General features: G+C 40.0%; 1 protein-coding gene and 1 long non-coding RNA gene across 4 annotated transcripts in view; one reads left to right on the forward strand and one right to left on the reverse strand.

Annotated features, from left to right (window-relative positions):
• Positions 1 to 15595, reverse strand: part of COL8A1 (collagen type VIII alpha 1 chain) — a 152543-nt gene extending 136948 nt beyond the window's left edge. For 2 of the 3 annotated variants that reach the window (XM_059392101.1, XM_059392099.1), the window contains exon 1: positions 15505 to 15576. The gene's annotated coding sequence lies outside the window, so the exon portion shown is untranslated. Of the gene's footprint in view, positions 1 to 15504 lie in introns of all 3 variants that reach the window. The other variant, XM_059392100.1, reaches the window with a different exon arrangement.
• Positions 15499 to 21233, forward strand: part of LOC132012278 (uncharacterized) — a 31532-nt gene continuing 25797 nt past the window's right edge. The window contains exon 1 of the long non-coding RNA XR_009402578.1: positions 15499 to 15584. This is a non-coding gene — a long non-coding RNA (uncharacterized LOC132012278). The remainder of the gene's footprint in view (positions 15585 to 21233) is intronic.

The raw sequence follows: 21233 nt of genomic DNA on the forward strand, positions 1-21233 counted from the left end.
AAAATACTACAAAAAAAAAAAAAAAAGAAAGAAAGAAAAACTTCCTAAGGCTATATGGCTATTTGTCTCCTCAATGAATGCCATTATGCTTTAGATACACTTATCTTTTTACAGTTTCCTTTTCTCCTCCCTTATTGTTAGGCTTCCAAACTTCCATGGAATTGCATTTATTTTATTGTAGCCCTTTTCCCTATTCTAATGAGGCACCTCAAGACAGCTCTGATCTGAGGACTCAGAGAACCAAATTCATTATGATGACTTGCAAAGTGGAAGCAAATAGTTTTGAAGTGAGAAGTTCATGTAATGGCTTATGAGTATGAACCTTAAGGACCACTCTGTTTCAAACCACTGAGCATGTTTGACTTCTTTTTTGTCTTCAGTTGTATTCTGTAGGGCTGAAGTTTTCAGAAATTAAAATTCTAGGTTATGAAAATGTACGTTACATACATTTTAATTTACGACTTGGCTTGGGAAAAGCTATTTTTTCTCAGTGATTCAGATAGTTTTCATCCAACAAGGGTTTATTGGAAATAAAGAACCTGACTCTATTCCAGGACCTTGGGATCTCTCACTGTCCTTTCTAGGACCATTAGTATTAATTGCATCTCTCTGGCAACAAAATTAAAAATTCACAATAATTTTGCTTGAAAGAATATCAATTAAAAGTTTACTCTTTTGTACATTAATATGTATGTGTGTTGCATGTCTGAGATACGCTTATTAAAGTGCTGATTTATCACTTTTTTGGCACCTTATGAGCAGGATGGGTTTCAAATTTATTATCCTTGACATTGAGTCAGAATATTCACTGAATGGGGATGTAAGAGGACAATGGCTTCAGAGAATACTCAGAGCACTTTGATTAGTGTAGAAAAAGACCTTCCCTTTGAAGATAAAGAAGGGGGTTCTTAGATTCTCTGTGCATTTATACTTTCTGTTGGTTCCTATGCCTTTCAGTGGCAGATCTTGAGTGCAGATGTGTCTAGTACAGGGCCTGGCACATGGTAGGTCCCCAGTATCTATGTGTTGAAGGAATGAACAAGTGAGGTTGAGACTGGAGTCCTAAAGAAATGAAACTAGGGTAACTGAATTTGACAAAGTCTTAAAACTCTTGTGGTCTGTCTTCTTTTGTCTTTATGAACTAAAATGCCTTCCACTATAGCTTACAATTTTCCTTATTCTAACTTTGGGTTTCTTAGAACCATTTTTGGAAGGAACCTGGATTGAAAGATTTCTTGATAATTGAGGCATAGGGATTAAAAAAAATAGGACATTTTTATCAGGAAAATGAAACGTATGTAAGGGAGGATTTTTCATGTGTAAGGGAGGATTTGATGTTCAATGCCAATTGAATGCTATGGGGAGCATGTATTTGGCTTAAGGAGGCATATTTCTGCATCAAAATGCAGGGACCAGGATGCATTTGGAACCCTGGCAGCCTCGGTGGGAGGACTGAAGGATACAGCAGCATAAAACTCCAGAAAGACTGTAGAATGAGCTAAGACCTTAGATGAGACACCCAGGACAGCCATCTTTTTCCTGATGATGCCACAGCTGTCTGCGCATGATGGATTTTGCCACAAGAAGGAGGAGGCCTTGAACTGGGAAGGGGCTGTGCAATCATGGACTTTCCTACCTTGGGGGAAGAGGGATGCGGTGCCATTTAATGCAAGCAAGCAAACAAACAACAACAAAAACAAAACAAAAAACAACCCTTCTACCTTCCCCCAACTCCAAACCCCAAAGACCAGAGATACAGATCAGACCATAAAAAGCCCACACTGCCACCATGACATGTTCACAGCCTCATCCTAGAGTGGGAGTCCAGAGTTCATCAAATGAACTACAAGGCATAAAGGTCCTTAGTGCCCTTATCTGCAATATATAGAAAGAAATGCTCGAAGCTTCTACTCAGGAAAGGGGCCATTATGCTGACACTTAAGTAAGCATTCTGTAATTTGTAGTGATTACTATCAAATGACGTTTACTGAACACCTTATGAGCTTCGGACATTTTCTCACATATTATCTCATTTAACATCCATTACAGTCAGGAGAGGCAGACTTATTTTGGAGCAGAGGAAAGAAAGACTCAGTGAGACTCACTGACTTGGCTAGGGTGGCTGCATTTTTTAGGTGGCAAAAGTGGGACTTGATCCCATGACTTTTCATGTCTAGCTCAGCACTTTTATTTGTGACACTACAGTCGTTTTTCATAGATGATTTAAGATCTTTTCTTTTCTTCCCCCTTAAAGGACATTATTTTGGCATTAATGAAAAGGGGGCTTCAACAATTATAGGCAGGTTTAAAATGGATTGTTTGGTTCAGTTGGTTGGTTGCGGTTCAGGTCATAACCTCAGGGTTCTAGGATTGAGCCCTGAGCTGGGGATATGCACTCACGGGGGGTCTGTTTGAGGATTCAATGATTCAGCTTCATATTGTAGCTCAAAACATTCACTATCTAAATGATGTGAAATTTACTTAATCTTTCTAAGCCTCCACTGTCTTATGTGTAAAACATAGATAAAATCTTCCTCTGTCTAATTCAAATGAAGGAATGTATATAAAATACATCATAAACAGTAAATTTCTCTACAGAGTTTATTATTATCAGTATCACTCTCTTCATTTTTTAAAGTTTCCAAATTAAGATACTTACTAACACTTTTGCTGACCTGGTGATAATGAATTCTATTTTATAAAAACCAGGTACTAAGCCTCTCCAGTGTTCTTGCCATGTTAAAAAGGAGTCATGGATTCTTTCTGCAGCCAGTGGCTCATGTCTACAGATGAGAATTTTATTTATATGTATTCAAATGTAATTTAAACACATGGTGATTCTTTTATGGCTAAATATAAAAAATTTACAAGTTAAATGTTATTGCTATCTTTACCATTTACTTTAGAGTTTGTTCATGCTATAATTTGTAAATACTTTACAAGGCAGGGGAAAATACACACTCATAATTATTTCTTGATGTTGTCTGGCTCATGATAGCTGGGTAAATTCTTTTATTTTATTATTTTAAAAAAGTTTTCATTGAAAATTTTTCCAGTCACTCCAGATAGACTTAGCTGTAAATGGAAAAGATACAGCTGATGGCTCTGGCTTCTTGAGCGTGTCTTCTGCCCTATCCTGCTCTTCCCTGAGTCAGAAGGAAGGCATGTGGTGTGGCGGACCTCCGAAATCATTAAACATCTCCTGTAAACTGTTGCTGTTAAAGACTCACTCTGGTTTATTTTCTGAAGGCTTATTAATAAGTTAGAATCTAATCTGCAGCCAGACTGTTTGATCACTTTGCTCTTGGCTTTGCCAGGCACAGGATTTTATTGCGTGGTTGGCCTGTTGGCATGATGACTCCTGAAGGGCCGTTGGTAAGCCAGCAAGTGCCAGGGGCACATCATTGTTAAATTCCAAAGACATGTGACCTCCCTTGACCTTCTGGTAGAGGGTTTAGCCTTCTTCAAAGAGTCTCAGCTTGATCACTAGAAATAGGGACAAAAATGCTCTGGGAAAATCTATGATAAAGAACTACTTTCCTTCAGAGAGTCATGGGATTTCAGAGGGAGATAGAGGCAAAAATCTCTTACTGAACTTGTTTTGGATACCCCGGGACAGTTTTTATCTGTAGAAATAGTCGTATTGAAAATTGAAGCAATTCTATGAACAGGTATATAAAACGTGTTTTTTCCTATAAAAGGGAAAAGAGATGGCAGTGTATAATGGAACTTTCTCTTTGAAAGACTCGGTTCAAATCATTCTTTATCTCATTTTGTTTGTATAGTGATAAAGGATCTAGATAACACTACAGTGCCGTTCTCTGTGAGTTAAAGCAACTAAAAAAAAAAAGGAAATACCATCTGTAGTATTTTATTAAAATTATATATGTAGGGAAGAGGACTTCCTTAAGATAATGTATGCTAGGCATGGTAGGAAAGCCATGCACTGAACACAATATTTAAAAAACACTACTGTGGTCGTGACATTCACTCAGGATACAGAAAAGCATCTTTTGAGTAGTTTATGTGGTCATCAAGGAATACAAGACATGGCACATGAAAATGTAAATATTTTGTGTTGTCCAATACAGTAGGCACTATCCACCTGTGGTTATTTGATTTTAAATTTAAGGAGATTATAATAAAATAGAATTTAAAAATTTAGGACCTGACTTGCATTAGCCACATTTCAAGTGCTCAGTTCCCAGTATGTGGTTGGTGGCTATCATTCTGTGCAGCTCAGATAGGGCACATTTCTTCACTACAGAATCGTCTAGCAGACAGCTCTGATTTGTGTACAGGCAACATGTAAGTGACATTTGTAGCAACTGCTTGTCAGTTGAGAATAAACCAGAATCAGTGCAGGCTGCAATATTTGGGAAGACTTTAATGAGACCTTGAATTTATGGTTATTTTGTCAAGTGTTAAGAACAATGAGGGACATTCAGTAGAGAAAAGGAAAGAGGATTTTTGGGGAATAATAATGTTTGTGGTTTAGGCCTGATTCCTGCTGTAGACCAGAGAGGGTTGAAGATGGAAAGGTGGTTTGGGTTGAGAGAGGTTGAGGTACCTGAGCTTAACTGGCAAGTTAAGGTGTTTGTTCCATGTTTCATGATGCCACTAATATTTATGAGCAGAGTACTAACAGTCCTGGGATTGTGGCATCACCCAACAAATTTTTCTTTATGTAATTTAGTAGATAGAAGGTTAATATTTAATATTAGCATGCCAATGGAAGTTCATCCCATGCGCCATGGTTAGCTCCAGAAGTTTAACACTATAAAAAGTGTCATACTGGTAACCTAATTATGTGTGCCCGGGTGTGAATGGACTTAGGTAAAATTGTGTCTTCTTGGAACAATCTATGGAGATAGAGAAAAGAGCATTTAAAGGCTTCTCATTCACCGTCACTGTATTCTATTGCCTCGTCCCTTTTTCCTTTCCTCCTTTTCACATTTATTAGGTTTCTATTATGTGCTAAGTATTGAGGGTGCAGAGATAAGCAGGACCTGAAGCCTTTGGCAAAGAGCTCCCGGTCTTGCACATAGAAGAGGCCAATGCTATCACAGCGTGGACATGGCCATGACAGGGCCATGCCCAGGGGGCTAGGGAACATGGCAGAGCTGTACAGTGGACCCTGGGGCAGGCAGGGAGTAAGCATGTCTTCTCAAAGCAGAAGATACCTGATTCAGATCTTGGAGGATCTGAAACTTGGAGGAGGAATCTTAATTTTGTAGATTAACTAGGAAAAACCACATGCAGAAAGGGAAGGTCAAGGACAAAGGCAAAAAAAAAGTATGCAGGATGTGACCATATGGAAAGAACTAGCCCTGTTTCTTCTCAAGTCTTTGGCACGACACAGAGGAAGGCTTCGAGGTATACTTATTTCCATATATACCCATATATATCAGTTAAGCAGCAGGTGTAGACAATATAGACATTTTTCTAGGTGACTCTCATGGCTTGAGGGAATCATTTAAGTTGTCTTGACTCTCATCATCTGGCTATGGATGATAATAAAAGTAACGCCAAAGAGAATGATCTGATGAGCCAGATTCAAGTTCGTTTAACATGTTGTAATGCTTTTGTTCTGTCTGTTCCTCATATAATCATGGGAATTTCTACCGCCTTAGGAATGACATGCTAGGTTGTCACTCTCTCTTCTAGACTGATGCCAAGCAACTTGGGATCACTTGGGGAGAATTTATGGAGAAACCTTAGCCCTTACAAATTACTCTAGGGAGAAATGATAGCTTTTTTTTGGTTTTTCTAGTTACACAGCCCTTACTTTTTTGGCTCCAAAATGACAGCATGCTTTTAGGAAAAAAATACAGAAAAGAGAAAGAAATTAAAATCACAGTACTAAACAAGAAACAGAGCCAGTCGGCAGTGTCTAGGAACAGAGCCACTGGAATTCTCTCACTTTCTTTATGAGTCAGAGGCATTGTCACAGGGAATTGATGTTTTTTCTCCCTTTTGTGACACTAGAAGACACTATGAAAGGCAGTGTGGAGGAGCAGTGTGGAGTGTGACCTCGATGGGAATACTGGCTCTGCCACCTGCTAGCTGTGTGACCCTGGGCAAGCCTCTTGGCCAAGTAGAGGCTCCATTTCTCTCATCTCTAAACTGAGAATGATGGGGAGACTGGGTGACTCAGTTGGTTAAGCACCTGCCTTTGGCTTGGGTCATGATCTCAGGGTCCTGGGATCGAGCCTACACTGGCTCCCTGCTCAGTGGGGCATCTGCTTCTCCCTCTCCCTCTGCTCTACCCTACTTGGGCTCACTCTCTCTCTCCCTCTAATAAATAATTAACTAAAAATTAAGAAAATTGAGAATGATAATACTGTTGTCATAGGGTTGATATAAGGAACAGAGATAATGATACAATGTCAGATCCTGTTAGACACTTAATCAATAGTATCTATTTTTATAACTACTAATGATGAGTTTGAGTTACTCGTTTGGATGACTATGAAATACTTATTTTCTTAAAGGAGAGGATGCTCCAGTCTCACATTTTTAGGATACTGACCTCTGGGCATTATCTTTGTGGAGGGGAAAGAGAATTCCCAGAGTATGGCCCTAAGAGAAACAGGAAATTTAATAGGAGTTGGAGGTCTGAGTGTCATCAATAAGCCAAATAATCCCTGATAGAGCAAGATACACTAGGATACCAGTTAGTGTGATCCTGTTATGGGAATTAGATTCCTATTTATGGTGAGAAAGTAAATGCTCAAGGAAGAAGTTTGGCTAGAGATCCTTACCAGTGGTTAAGGTGACACAGAATTACCAGATCAGAGATTGCTGAGCTAATTTGTGACACAGAATTACCAGATCAGAGATTGCTGAGCTAATTTGTGAAATTACGTAGGCTCCTTGTTTACTGAATTTATTGCTTATTGATGGTCATTTCTCTACACACAATATCTAGACAATGGGAAAGAAGAAGGAAGGAATAGATCATTTAAATCTGTCCAATGTCCCTTCCCTCCTCCTTCCTTCCTTCCTCTCTTCCATCATCTATCTTTCTAGATTTTCAAAACACTTAAATTATTCTGGCATTTCTGCTATTATTTTTATTATGAAGAACTGAGCCATTGAACCAAGACACATTCATCTTCTTTTGTTCCTTTTTCAACTGGTTATGGAAGTTACATTGGGATAGTTCCTTACTTTATGATTTGGCATAGCACATAATCTATACTAACACTCAATGTGTATTACATAATAACTAGCAACACTGAAATTACCATGTCCCAGTAGATTTCAGATAATGAAGAGGACAGTGATTCCTAAACTGTTCCCAAGTTGTTCCACAGAATACCAGTCCCAAGAGATGCTCTCAGGTTGGGAAGATTTGTCAGCAAATAAGTTTAGGGCACACTATTTACTGTCACATTTTTGAAAAATGAAAATATAATTAGCATAGTAAGGTCTTTGTGAAACTTGCAGTGAATTGAACTGATAATATTGTTTCATTGAGTATTTCTAAAATTATTTGACCATAGAAGCTTTTTCTGTATAAACACATGTTAATATCCCAGGTACTGCTGTTTTTGAAACACACTTTGGAAAATGTTGAAGAAGCAACATTCAGATTTTACATAATATAATATCATTATTAAAAATATCTTTCTTTAGTTACAACAGAATTTTAAAACAAAAAACTTTTTTGTGCGGGAAGAATTAGGTTTTAATTAATGCCAAACTATGGACAAGTGAACACAGAGGTCTTTTGAGACTCTTAAGCCATAATTTACTTCTTTCTCTTCCCTTTTCTACTTACACTTGACCTTGTCTGGCTCTTTGAGACATAAGGAATTGTCCTTTGTATTTTAAGAAACAAAAATGCTTGTGCTGTGTCTTGAAAGGTTAAGTGCTTTGTTGGAATTTTATTCCATTTTGACTTGATTTTGTTTACAACACTGTGAGCCATTACCAGGTGTTCTGAGTATAATCCACTCACTACATAAGTAACAGAAACAATGTATGCTTTAAGCAGCATCATTCCGTAAAATAACTGGCAAGACCTCAAGTGTCTCTAAATGATAAAGAGAGTGGTTATTTGAAAACTGTTCTCCTATTTAAGATAAATACATTAAGACACAGAGATGATTAATGACTTTCCTAAGACCCCAGAAAGAGTCAAGGTGTTTTTGAGATTAAGACACATGATTTTCTCAAATGGGGACTTCGTAGGCCTCTGCGTACCAACTTCATAGGTTCATCTCTGCTGACATCAGACATAGACTTAGAGGATTGCTCTGTATTCCTGTGAATGTCATAAATTGTACAAAGCAAGCAGCCCTTCTCTGGTGTGCCAGGGATTTTTCTTTTATGGTCCTAATTGATCTCTATCCCCCAAAGGGTTCTGAATTATGCAAGTGTCTCAAGTCTTAACAAGCCATCCCCAACACAGCTGTGCAATGGAAATGTTCAACGGAAAGGTATTCACTTCGGTCTCGGCAAGGCCCTGGCCTCTCCTTGGAGAGACCTGGATCCAACAGTGCAGGTTTGAGGCCATCTCAGAGAACCTTGTTTGGCCCATTTCTGCCTCCTTCTTCCTCCCAGATCCCTTCCTGCTCCTGTTGTCAGGAAGGACTAGTCATGGCAGGGCACCAGGACTCCCTTTGTTAGCTCATGATCTTTCAAGCGCCTGAGCTTCCCTGCCCTCCTCTCACCGACCCCCAGCTGCCAGGGTTTGTTTTTTACTGAGTTGAGCATTTAGTCGTGGGCATTTAGTCTTGGCTAGTGGTGGCCTTGGAAAGACCATTTTCTAAGATTGCTTTGGTTTTCTTTCAAACAAACCTCTACAAGCCTGGACATTTCTGGCATTGCTGAAATGCAGGTGATTTATTCCTAGAGGCTTATATTGGTTATTATTATTATTATTATTTTTTTTTTTTAAAGAAAACCACAATGTGATACACTCCTTTAGTATATCTTAGCCACTGGCTACAAAGGACACCTGTCACTGCCTTTTATCAGGAAAAATTCAACTCTAAAGGCCCCCTCCGGTACAAGTCAGGTTTTTTGCTTGTTTTGTTGTTTGTTTATGAGACACTCAGCCCCGTGGCTCCCTCTACTGGTCATTGACTTTCCTCCCCACTCATTTGAACATTGGATTAGAATAAACTGGGAGCTAGGAAGGGAACTCCGGTTAAATCAGGAGTTATAGATCCAATAGCATACTTTCTCTGTACCTCTCTTTTTATCTGCTATTTTTCCCAACCTCGATTTTGGCCACCTAAGCCACAGATTTTTAGCCCAACCTAGTGTCTCGCTTCACATCAGTCTTGGACTTACTTTGCATCTGCCTTTTAACAGGAGGCCACTTCTTTGGATTTATAGCATGGATGAACACCATGACGGCTGGATTTTAAGACTAGATTATCAGTAAGTAAAGATCTTTAAAGAGATAGAATAATGTACAGTCATCACTTTGAACTTATGAACCAAGTTTAGATTATCTTTCGAGTGCGCATGGCAGGATAGCTGGAGGAACCAAACAGGATAATAGTTGCCAAAATGTTTCCCAGCTGCCCCAGGACAATGCTCTCAAACCAGTTCTTAGGATTCACTGTCTTCCTATTGATATGAAGGCAGTTGTGACTTACCCACTCTGCTGCTGGGTAGCATAAAATTTCTGCATAAACCAGCCATAGTTGCCCTGGTACGAAGCCTGAAGTATGGAGGTCACTGGCTCAGTGACAAAACAGCTGTTTTATCTAGCTAACAGAGAGGACTGGGGAAGCGCCGTAACAGGCTGGACACATTTTATTTCCTGGAGAAGCCAACAGCTGACACCCACACCCAAGCCTATTCAGTTAGAGTTGGAAAAGTAGCACATGAAGTGATTGTCTTTAATCTCAGCACATCAAATGATGCCAATGCCTAAATATCCTGTGATGTAAACACATCAATAGAGAGCTTAAGAGAGGCAGTCTTCAAGAGACTTACTTAAAAGAATGTTTTCACGATGATGCTGTCATAGACTATGTAAATTTTAACATACAATAAATCAATTTCAGAAACACAAGTACTATTTCAAAGATATGCAAACAATTGTCAGGCTTTAGAGGAAAGTGAAGAAGCATCTGGGGTAACATCTGTCCACTTATTCAGGGTAAATTATTTCCAGAAATGATACAAGAATATTCTTTTCTACCTTCATCATTTTCTATATTGGAATAACTTTATGTATCACCCCAAATTATATCGTTATCTTAGCAGAAAAACATTTTGATGCCTTGACATCTATAGAGTTAGTATGCTAAGTCAGTTGAATTAGAGGTCAAATGAGGCTCTTTTCCCAGTCAAGGGTTAAGAAGAATTTTAACAAGATGGAATACTTGTAAAGCTTTTACCCCTGTGAGTCAGTCCTCAAATGGCATTGTACTGAAAGGAGCCTGACCCAAAGAGGATTTTATCTCCCAAACATTTGAGAGACTCTTGGATCAGGCATATTAAAAATCTCTTCTCTAGTACCTCAAAATTCTACCAAGTTTCTCCCTCTTCTATCGAAGATGGAATGAGCCCTCTTTGCTGCACTATCTTGTCTCTATATTCTTGGGTCATTGACCCCTCTCCTCTGACAGAACATATTTCATGCTTATATTCCTCAATCTGTCTGTTTCTCAAAGTTTCCTCTGGTTGTTCTTTATGCATATTTTGCCTTTTTTTCTCATTAAAGACCTGGGGAGGAGTAAGGTGATTATAAGGCCAACACACTGTCTACTCGGTGGGAGAAGAAGAATGTTATGCTATTAAACCATCACAAAATAATACATTTGTTCTGTCACATAAATATTTTAATGAGACTTTAAGACATCTTTGACACATACTGTATTGGGAAAACACACTCTGGTTAGCCAAGATAGAGCACTGTTCAAAGAGTCTAGCTACCTAGAGCTGAACTGGAGCCCGAGTTCTGCTACACATGTCTGGGTGAACTTCGGCATGACATCAACCTCCCTGACCTTTTCTCACCTGTTAAATTAACTGCAGTTAAAATTAGCTCCAAAGATCCTTCCAGCGTTTATACTCTGTTATTCTCTCAGTATAATACCCAAGAAATTAGAATAGGGACTAGAGTGTTTAGAAACGTCATTCAGAAGGGCCTGTTGGAGGCAATGGCAATTTTAAATTACCTTTCTTCTAGATAGATGAATTAAGGTTTACAAAAATGTAAAGCCTTCTTATTTGCCGGAGTGAAAATTTACATCCTGTTTAAGAGAAGTATGAGACTTTTGGTAATGAGAAAATCCACAAGTATGAGTGGTACTCCAGGAACTTAATCTGTAGTAATTGAAGAGAGATCTTATGCTGAAGGGGAGAATGGAAGTTTTCATTTTCTAGGAAGAAGGATGGCAATGAACCCAAAATTAATAGAGGAGGTTGAATGTGAACCCTCAGGTGTATTTTAATATCATATATAATCAGCTAGAGGTGCTGTGAGGTGCTTTTGCTGTTATGCCACATTGAACAGTTAGAATTCAGTATTATTTTGGCTAATTACTCTCTGTAATCAGTTTTCAGGAACATTTTTGTTTCAGTCACTTCAGTGGGTGTCACACAATTTCAGTGGCTTTGTGGATTTGTGTCTACAGGGCCCCCAGATTAAGGGCCCCCTCTAACCCCTTTACTGCACAACTATTTGCTTGAGAATAGACTATAAAGAACCTCCTTCCTCAAACAGCAAACACAGTTACCAAAGCAATAGTGGAATGTTTGATTAGTGGCTTCTCTGTTGGTGCTGAAATGTGGTTAATTTTCTTTCTCACTCTTCACTCTGGAAAAGGCAAGTTTCGCAGAGCTTTCATTCAGTACTGGGGGTATAAACTGCTGTTAATGATTGCCAGGTCATTGAAGATCTTTTTCATTATAACCTTAGCATTTTGTAGCAACTAGTGAGTTGATCTTTTAAAAAAATTATTATTTTTTAAAAATTCTGGATGCTTTGGTTACTAAGAGGTCCATTTCACAAAATGCTAAAGTAAAACATTCTCTAAGTTCCAAAGAACATTCATTCATCCCCTTCATCTTTTCCTTTCCTCTCCTTTTGTTTTCCTTTTCACTCAATAAATGAGAACAGTGCACCTCTCAGAAGACTGAGTTCTAGTCTCAAGATCTGTACTTTCTTTTTTTATTTTTTATTTTTTATTTTTTTTTTAGATTATTTATTTATTTATTTGACAGAGAGAGATCACAAGTAGGCAGAGAGGCAGGCAGAGAGAGAGGAGGAAGCAGGCTCCCTGCTGAGCAGAGAGCCCGATGCGGGACTCGATCCCAGGACCCCGAGATCATGACCTGAGCCGAAGGCAGCGGCTTAACCCACTGAGCCACCCAGGCGCCCAAGATCTGTACTTTCTTTAAATTATGTGTATGTATGGTTATGAAGCCTCAGTGGAAGAGAAAGAAGCCAATGCAGGAAGAAAGGATTACTGGGAGGACCAGAGGTGGGGAAATAGGTCCACATCTCCATCACTCTGCAAGTTGCCATACCAGAAGTGGGTGACCACAGATAAAAAGGAGTACACCGTTGCTTCTAACTTCTCACTTGCAAATAATTACCCACCATTGGGCCCTTTGGGAAAGTGGGTTTGTTGATGTAAACCACCCATTAATGTTCTGTTTTGTACTCATCGTATAGTTTTTAAAATTGTAACTGTTAAGGTCCTACGGGTTTTAATGGGGGGCAGACCTGAAATCGTTTGGTCCATAGAACTGGGCTATTCTCCTCTGTTCCAGAAGGACACGGCAGAGATAGATTTTAATGTATTAGTAGAAATACTTTTACTAATTTAAGACAGAAGCCAAGATCACGTATGAATATTTGCCCCTCTGCATCTCTTCATGTCCCACATCAGTTAAAGCAAAAAGAAGTTGCATTGGGAAGAGATTCTGCTCTTTCTCTTCTTCTACAGCACTTTCTATGAGAGATTCCTCCTGGCTTCACTCTCAGCTCTCATCCCCATTCTCTTCTCTTTGACTTTTGTAGCATGAATGGAAGAAAGTGGGATATACTTGCTGGTCATGGAAAGAATATCGTTTTAGAATTGTGAGTCGTAGAAAATCTCAAATGTGTGTTTCCCTAGGTGTAGCAGGCCCTTGCAATTGGTGGTACACCTTCCCTGTGTCTCTAGTGAAACAGGCAGCTGCTCCTTTTTCCTTTTTTGAGAACCATTAAAGGAGCCCAGCAAGCCTGCTGGAACGGTGTCACTTAGGTTATGGCCATGAACTCAATCCAGGAGCAGCTATATAATGGCACAAAGAGAAGACTCACGTGAGGTCTCCATACAGGGTGCAAAGGGGAGATACTGAAGTAACTAAATGAAACCCCGGCACTGCTTTTCCTAAAAACTTAAGAGAAGAATCATCATGCCTGATGTGTATGCTATAGGGAAAGAATCACTTTAAGAGTCCAGTAAAGGGCCCTGGGAAAGTTAGGTCATGAGTGATCTCCATGATCTCACCCAGTTATTTAGGGTGCTGAACTTGATGGCACAAGGGGGAGGCCGTTATTCTTAAGTGGTTCAAAGCTGGTAGAATGGATCAGCTGCCAGGAAAAGCAGAAGCTAACTCTGGGAGAACACTTTTCATCCCCAAATTTAGGAATAACAGGAGCTCTTTTACGTTGGGAGCACTTTCTCTCTCTCTCTCTGTCTCTTTTTTTCTTTCTGGAAAGATAACTTCCCTCAAGGGAAATCTGGTGAATGAAGTAGTGTCTTTTCACCCTTGTGATGATAGCATGAGTTCGGTACTACCATAAAAGAAGAATTAACTTGGACACGCCACACATTTGGTTTGGCCTTGTCCCATACCTGTGCTCTTGTCGTGGTTGGTTACCCAGTTAACATCAGATATGAAGCAAGCAGTCTGCGTTGTGGCTCCAGATGAAAGGTATTTTAATATGCTCAGGTCACATACTATTGGCCAATAGTAATTTTATATCATTTTCTTTAAGGAAACCATACTCCTTGCAATAACTTTTTCCAATGAAGCAAAATTTTGCATGACACAAAGCTTTCCGGGTAAGTCTTTCATTTGAATAATAGCCCTGCATTCCCTCCATGCCAACAGAATTTTAGTATATCTTTATTATTTCTTTTGATATGCAAAAGATATGGAGAATAGCTTTGAAAGACCCTCCGTTAAACTTCTGATGATTGTACTTTCTTTAATGGTGAAGTTTTATTTACAGCTTTGGTGAGTTTCCCCTTTTTAAGTGAAATGATATAAACAAACAAAAAAGAAAAAAAAAAGTGAAACTCTTCCTCTTTTACTTTAAGAACCTTAAGGGTTGAAATAGTGGTTTGGTTTCCTGACTGCCAGCTTTGGTTTGTCGTCTCTATGTGGTCTTGTGCAATTAATTCCCCAAAGGAAATATTTGAAGAGGGTTTTTCTCCCACATGAGAGAGTTTCATCCCACACAGCCCACAGATTTTGACGGCAAACTTCATGTACCAAGTGTCTGGTTTTTACAGAAGTAACTGTAGAGTATGTTTTTCCTGTCACAGGTGCATGGGACTCTTTCTTTGACCTCAGAAATGGGAAGATACAGCAGTCTTCACCTGGGATGGAACTTAAACACTGGATAACTCTGAGAACCGGGTGCTAGTCAGGTGGATTTTAATTTACTAGATGAGGGAAAAGAAGGTGGCAAGTAGGGTTCAAACTTCCAAAGCCTTTATGCTGATCTTTCTTTACAACCGTCTGGTGTACACAGAAGAATTGTATAATCTGGCCTGTATTTTTCTCTTGCTGTGAAACATATTGAAACGCTTTATGTTTAGGTGTATGTATAGAAATTCATGAAGTTCTTTTATATACTTTCTTGGTTCCAACACCATTCTCATTTTAGAAAAGTCTTGAAAAGATAGCTTTGTGAGAGCACATTTTGCCCCAGCTTGTAAATTTGGATTTGTTCTTTCCTATCTACCAGCCACCTGATTACCGTCTCTGTGCAAAGGGCACCCGTTCACATCATTTTTTCCAAGCACTTAAACCTGGAAAGATACTTTTTAAAGGACTCACAGAAGCTGTCTTTGGGGGTTCGAAAACATTGCTAAATTGTTAGCAGACCTTTTGACTGTGCTATTTTTAGGAAACTAATTGTGTTCTTTTAAAGTACATTTTTGACAATGGGACAAAGTTTTCCTTGCCCCCACTGATATAGGAAATATTTACAATGAAAAACGTCAGTAAAACACCCCACACAGATACATTTTAACTTCAGCAACAGTCGGCAAAGGGGGAAGAGTGATTTAAAAAGAGAAGGTTTTTGCAGTATTTGTGCTGCTGTTTCTGCCCAAAATGAACTTTTATTTTACCGTTCAAACAGAAGTTTGTTTTTAAACCAGTTGCTAGTTAAAGGAGCAGCTGATCTGGCATCCGTAGGAGTCAGCTCGAACCAAACAGTAAGCGTGTTGACCAGAGGAGACTTACTCCCCACCCCCGCAGCAACCCCTAGTAGGTCATATGCCTGCAGAAGTGTTGTCTTACCTTGAGCACGTAAGATCCAGGAGAAAGGCTCAGGGGGCTCCCACAGGAGAGGACCGGGAAAGTGCTCTGATCCGCGGCTGGTAACATGCACTTGGCTTTTATGGGCAGGTGGGAGGAGCTGCTCCTCATAGTAGGTGGGAAGGAAAGGAGCGGCGGGCGGGTAGCCCCGGGAGGAGCTGGACACTCTTCTCTGGGGAGGGGCGGAGAGGGCAGAGCAGGAGCCCGAAAGAGGGAGGAGAGACGCGACGGGAGGAGGCTGTAGAAGCGGTGGAAGGAATGGAAACGGGAGAGGGAGGGAGAAAGAGAAAGAAAAAAGGGGGAACGAAGAACAACAGAGAAAGGGATGTAGACCAAAGACGGCAAATGGGTTGGGGAAAAGATGAATAGGGGACAGAGAGAGACAAACACGCAAGGTCTGGAAGGAAAGGAGAACTGGATTATTTTTTGCTTTTGTGTGACTTTTTTTTAAAAAATATATTATTATTATTATTATTATTATTATTATTTTTGTGGGTGACTGTTAGCACTAAAGGTGTTTTCTGTGAATTTGAAAAACTAAATAACGGTTCAGGAAAACGGAAGGGTTCCTAAGCGAGGCCAAGGAGGGGCCGCTGGGCGTCCGAGGAGCACAGCCCAAGTGCTGGCGGACGCCCGCCCGGCAGCGGCGCGGAGCCCAGGGCGCGGAGCCGAGCGCGCGGCGCGGAGCGGGTGCAGCTTGCGCCCGCAGCCCCGGTCGGTCCGCGGGTAAAACCCGCCTCCGCTCCTCACTCCCGGCAGTGCTTATTTGTCAAGAAAGGTCTCCCTGTGCTGCCGGTAGCGTGCAGCATCCAGAGGCCCCTGTTGAGACTTCTGCAGCATTAAGGTAAATCCAGCAAAGGTTGGGGAGGATCAGCTGAGATTGGCTTGTGGAGGAAGGAACCTCAAAATCAACCTCGGTCTTCCAACGTCTGCTTATGTAACAGGATTTCAGGACTCTGCCCTCTGGTTATTTTCGGTATTTAAAAAACTTTCATTCCTAACAATTGGAAACCGTCTTAGTGCCATAGCTCACTCTCTGTGTGTCTTGAACATTAAGAGAGGATTCGACCAACAAATGGCTGAAGGATCAGGCTGAAATTCTTAAGAAATACATTCAGAGAAAGAAAAACAAGCTCCTTTAGCTGCTGAGCGGTGACTCACTTCCCAGCCCAAACTTGATCTCAGCCACCAAAGGAATTAAAACCTTTTAAAGGGGAGAACCTGAGCCTTGAGGATGGGGGATATTGAGAGGGGAAAGAAAGGAGTCGGGTGGGGTGAGTGGACCGGGAAGAACGAGAGGGCTTTCACTGATTAGGTCTTTACATAAATATATCTACCTATAGATAGATAGAAAACTTGATTTAGTGTTCACCACGACCTTATGAGGTATTATGTAGTGTTTTTTTGTTTGTTTACTTCGCTTTGTTTGTTTTTTAAAGAACGGAATCTTAAAGGGATTAAGCCACTAGCTCAAACTTACAAGATGTCACAGCTACTGAGCTTTCAAAGCTTGTGAGCTGGGCACCAGACTGTCATAAAAACAAAACAAAACAAAACAAAACAAAACAAAACACAACACCTAGCCCGGTCTCAGGTTAGATCCTGATGTCTTTGAGGGTTACCAGGCTCCAAGAGAAGGAAAAATGATGGTCAAGAGCAGGGTTTCTCAAACTGGGTACTATGACATCTTGGGCTGGATAATTTTATGTTGTGGGGACTTCCCCCCTTGCACTGCATAGTGATGGGCAGCCTCTCTGGTTTCTACAGACCTGATGCCAATATCTTCCTCCTTCCTAAGTGGTGAAATTGAAAATGTCCCTACACTTAGACAAATGTCTTTGGAGTAGGGAGGCAAAATTCTCTCCTCCCTATAAGAATCATTGGTCTAAAGAAGGTCACAACTATAAAAAAAGGATTTAAAGAATTCCATTAAGGGGTGCCTTGGTGGCTCAGGTCATGATTTTAGGACCCTGGGATCAGCCCAGCATTGCTCTCTGCTCAGCAGGGAGCCTGCCTCTCTGCCTGCCTCTCTGCCTACTTGTGATCTCTCTCTCTCTCTCAAATAAATAAATAAATAAATAATTTTTTTTATTAAAAAAAAAAAAGAATTCCATTAAGAAAATGCCCAACAGTGGCATTTGGGTAAAAATAATACTACATGCGACATGCTACATGCGCGAAGTTTATACTGGATTTAGTTTTTCCCATAGCCATATTCCCATCTGTTTGCCTCTGGAGCCCAAGGCTTCCATTGCTTCTTTTGTAACTAAGCTTATTCTCAATTGGATACATGTGGAAATTAACAAAGTAGAACCCCATGTGCTGGGGCTATGAAGAAAGATTAGTGATATACCAGATGAAAAATTTAAAATTTATCATAGACAAATTTGACCTTGGAACAATTATTCCAGATGGTATGATTTTTTTGGAAATTGTTTCTTTAATATTTATAATTTTTCATATATATCCCCAAATTTGCATTATTTTCAGTAACTTTTAGGCTGCAAAGAAGTTATATCTAGTGGTTAACTAGCTGGAAGAAAACAAGTACTCAATGGATATATATAATATAATTGAACAAATGACACTATGGAACATGGATACATAGAAAATGACTACTATTTATTAGTTTAATGAATGAAAAAAAAAGAATTAATGAATGCTTAGGAAGCTAGAATATTCACATTAACTTTTTTTGCCTATTTGCTCTTTGGTTTTATTCTTTTCTCATCCTTAATAACTCAGTTTTCCTATTTCCAAATAGTATGTTTGTCTTTTAAGGATGTGGCCAAACCCATGAAATTAAATTTATGAAATAAATAACCCTTGTTACTAGACCTACAAGCAGGACTGCATTGACTACTCTGGCGTGACTCCTGAAATCAGATGTCATTTTATAGGCAGGGTACCACTTTAGGCACTTTTTAATTTAGCAAAGAAATGTATTCTGGGCAAACTAAACAAGACCCAGTTAGAGGAGCATCTGGGTGGTAAACATGTTAGGAATTATCCTCATTAGATTACAGCAAATCACCTTTTCAATTCCAATTTTATGCCTTCCAAATATTCCAGTTCTATCACATAGTTGTAAAAAAAATAAACAGAAAAGGCAAGAAAGGTACACTCAAAGGGAAGACAGTTGATGGCTGTTAGTTTTCTTCTCCTTTTTCTTCCTTCACTCCCTCCTTTCAAACCTGAATATCCAGCCAACATAACAAAAGAGCTCCTTTCATTTTGTTTGGTTGGTGCTAATGATTAGTTCATTTCTCCAGTTCACACTTGCCTGAATCTGATTCAGTAGCAGATCTGGACAACAAGTAAGGAATCCAGGAATGTGATTTCTTTGCTGGTTCTTAGCGTGCCCTCCTAGAATCTCTCTGAAGGTGACTGAGGTTTGAAATGACCTAGTTTGGTTTTCTGTGGAAAGAAAGGAATCCAATGACAACATACTAGATGCTCTGAAGTTTCCATTGTGTGGATAATATAATAACAGCTCCAGATTATTACCATATTTTAAAGAGCCTTAAATATGGACCCCCCCCTTTTTGGAATTAATCAATTAACACATGTTTATTAAAAATGGATACCAGACAGTGTGGGATATTCAAAGCAGAAGAAAACAAGAATGTAGATCTGTTCTCATGGAAGAAAAGAAGCATGAAATTTTATTAGTTGGGTAGCAAAGAGGAGAAGTTAGCAGTGAGCTGAGCCATGGAAAGTCACATTTGGATACATGGGTGATGAACAGTAGGGCAAGGAGGAGGATGTGTTCAGCTGAGGAAGGCACAAGATTATTTGGGGGAACAGTGAATTGACCAGCATGATTAAGAGGGAAGGGTCTATGTAGCAGAATAATGAGGCTAAGAAACAGGAAAGGAGAGGTGGGATCAGCCTGCTGGAGGCTTTATGTGTCACCTCAGTAGTCTGAGCTGTGTACTGTAGGCAGTGAGAAGTCATTGAACACTTTTGAACAGTAGAATGGCATACTATTAAATTTTGCTTTTCTTTGAATATTGTCTTTATAGTAGCTTTGCAGATACACGCGAGGGATATGGTTAGGGCTACTATCATACTTAGAAATAAAGAAATCAGAGTGTCTTATGTCCTGCGGATTTGGAGGCCTATGAGAGGTGGCAGAAAGAGTGGTGACTATTGCTCTCAGTGCCCTGTGCGGTTGTAAGGAGAGAAAAAGGCAGGGCTCTCCCAGAGTACAGCCAGGATGATGGATGCAATTAATGTGAAGGGTGGTGTCCGCTCTGTGTGTCATTTACCCGTGGCAGTTTTAAAGCTCTCAGAAAGTACCCACTCTCTGATAGTTGGTCTGATGAATGAGATCATGAGTTTTCAAGGTGTCCTGGATTAAAGAACAGTGGAACCTGACATTAAAAGCTGTATCTTCACATGTATGCTTCTAAACAGCTAACTTGCAATGATTTTACATGTGTTACCCTTGGCAAATTTCAGCCTCTCATTCTTTGTGCCACTCCTAAGTGCTTCAAAATGTATGAACATGGCTGTTAGTCTAAGCAAAAATTATTGACAATTTGGAGTTTGATGTACAGTCATTTGCTCTTCATCTATCAAAGGATCTATCAGTCAGTCAGCCTAAGCTTGTTCTAATGTTCTAAATATGATCTTGACCTGCGGGGAACTCACGATTGCCAACTCTCCCAGGGCATTTAAAATAGGGTTTTATTTACAGAAATTGAAAAGGCTCAGAATGTAGAAGAAAGGCACACCTCTCCTGCACTCCAAAGGAATGCTGGATTCTGTGAGTCACTGTTTTCCTGTTGGCCCAGATGGTAGAGAGCTGACTCGGGTGATACTACAGAAGACTGCCTCACAACTCCTGCTGGCTTTGTAAAGAGCACTGGACAGAGAGTCAGGAAATCTGGGGTTTAGTCCCAACTCAACCACTAACTACCCGTGAAAACTTGGGACGGTGTTTTATCCTTTTTTGGATTTAGTGTCTGTATGCAAAATAAGAAGGCTTAACCAGGCATTCTCCAAATGTCTTGCCACCCTTCAGAGGTCTGCTCTGTGCCAGTCGGGTAGATGATCCTTTTATTCTTCCTCGTGAAGTCAACCCAACATTCAGTGATGCACATGCTTAGCTTTACGACTGGGAGTAAGAGTTCATAATGCATGAATCCAGTGCTTGCTATAAGGGGATTACACCCCAATATCAAACCTTGTCTGTATTTCAGGTACAGAATCCCTAAGAGTGGTGTACCATAGCCACTTAGCTAGCCCTTACCTGTAAGCACTGCTGCTCTCAGTGGTAGGGACTGGTGGAAGTCTCTTATGTCAGCTGTCAGCCTCTAAACCTGGAAGCATTTCAACTCTCTTTCTCTGAATCAAGGAGTAATTCTCATTTTGCCTGTTGGAAATGGGACCACACCACACCTATCCCTGGTTTCTGGAAACACTGTCCATTGCCCAAGATATACTTGATATCCAAATTAATTAATTTGGATATTAATTGATTTAATTTCCTAAGAATCTCTCTAAGGGTCTCTCACTAGATAGTCCTCTCTCTCCCCAGTGCCTTACCTCTTTATTTCTTTAATGGGGAAAATCTTGGTTGCCCTTTTCAATATAGTCTAAATTTTTTATAGCTCTTTTAGTTTCCCAAATGATTAGATTTTTACTAGGGTCTGTGAGCCTTTTTCTGGCTCTCACCTTCCCCATAACCAGTGACAACTAGAGTC

The sequence above is a fragment of the Mustela nigripes genome, chromosome 2 (genome assembly GCF_022355385.1).
Source record: "Mustela nigripes isolate SB6536 chromosome 2, MUSNIG.SB6536, whole genome shotgun sequence".
Classification (NCBI taxonomy): domain Eukaryota; kingdom Metazoa; phylum Chordata; class Mammalia; order Carnivora; family Mustelidae; genus Mustela; species Mustela nigripes.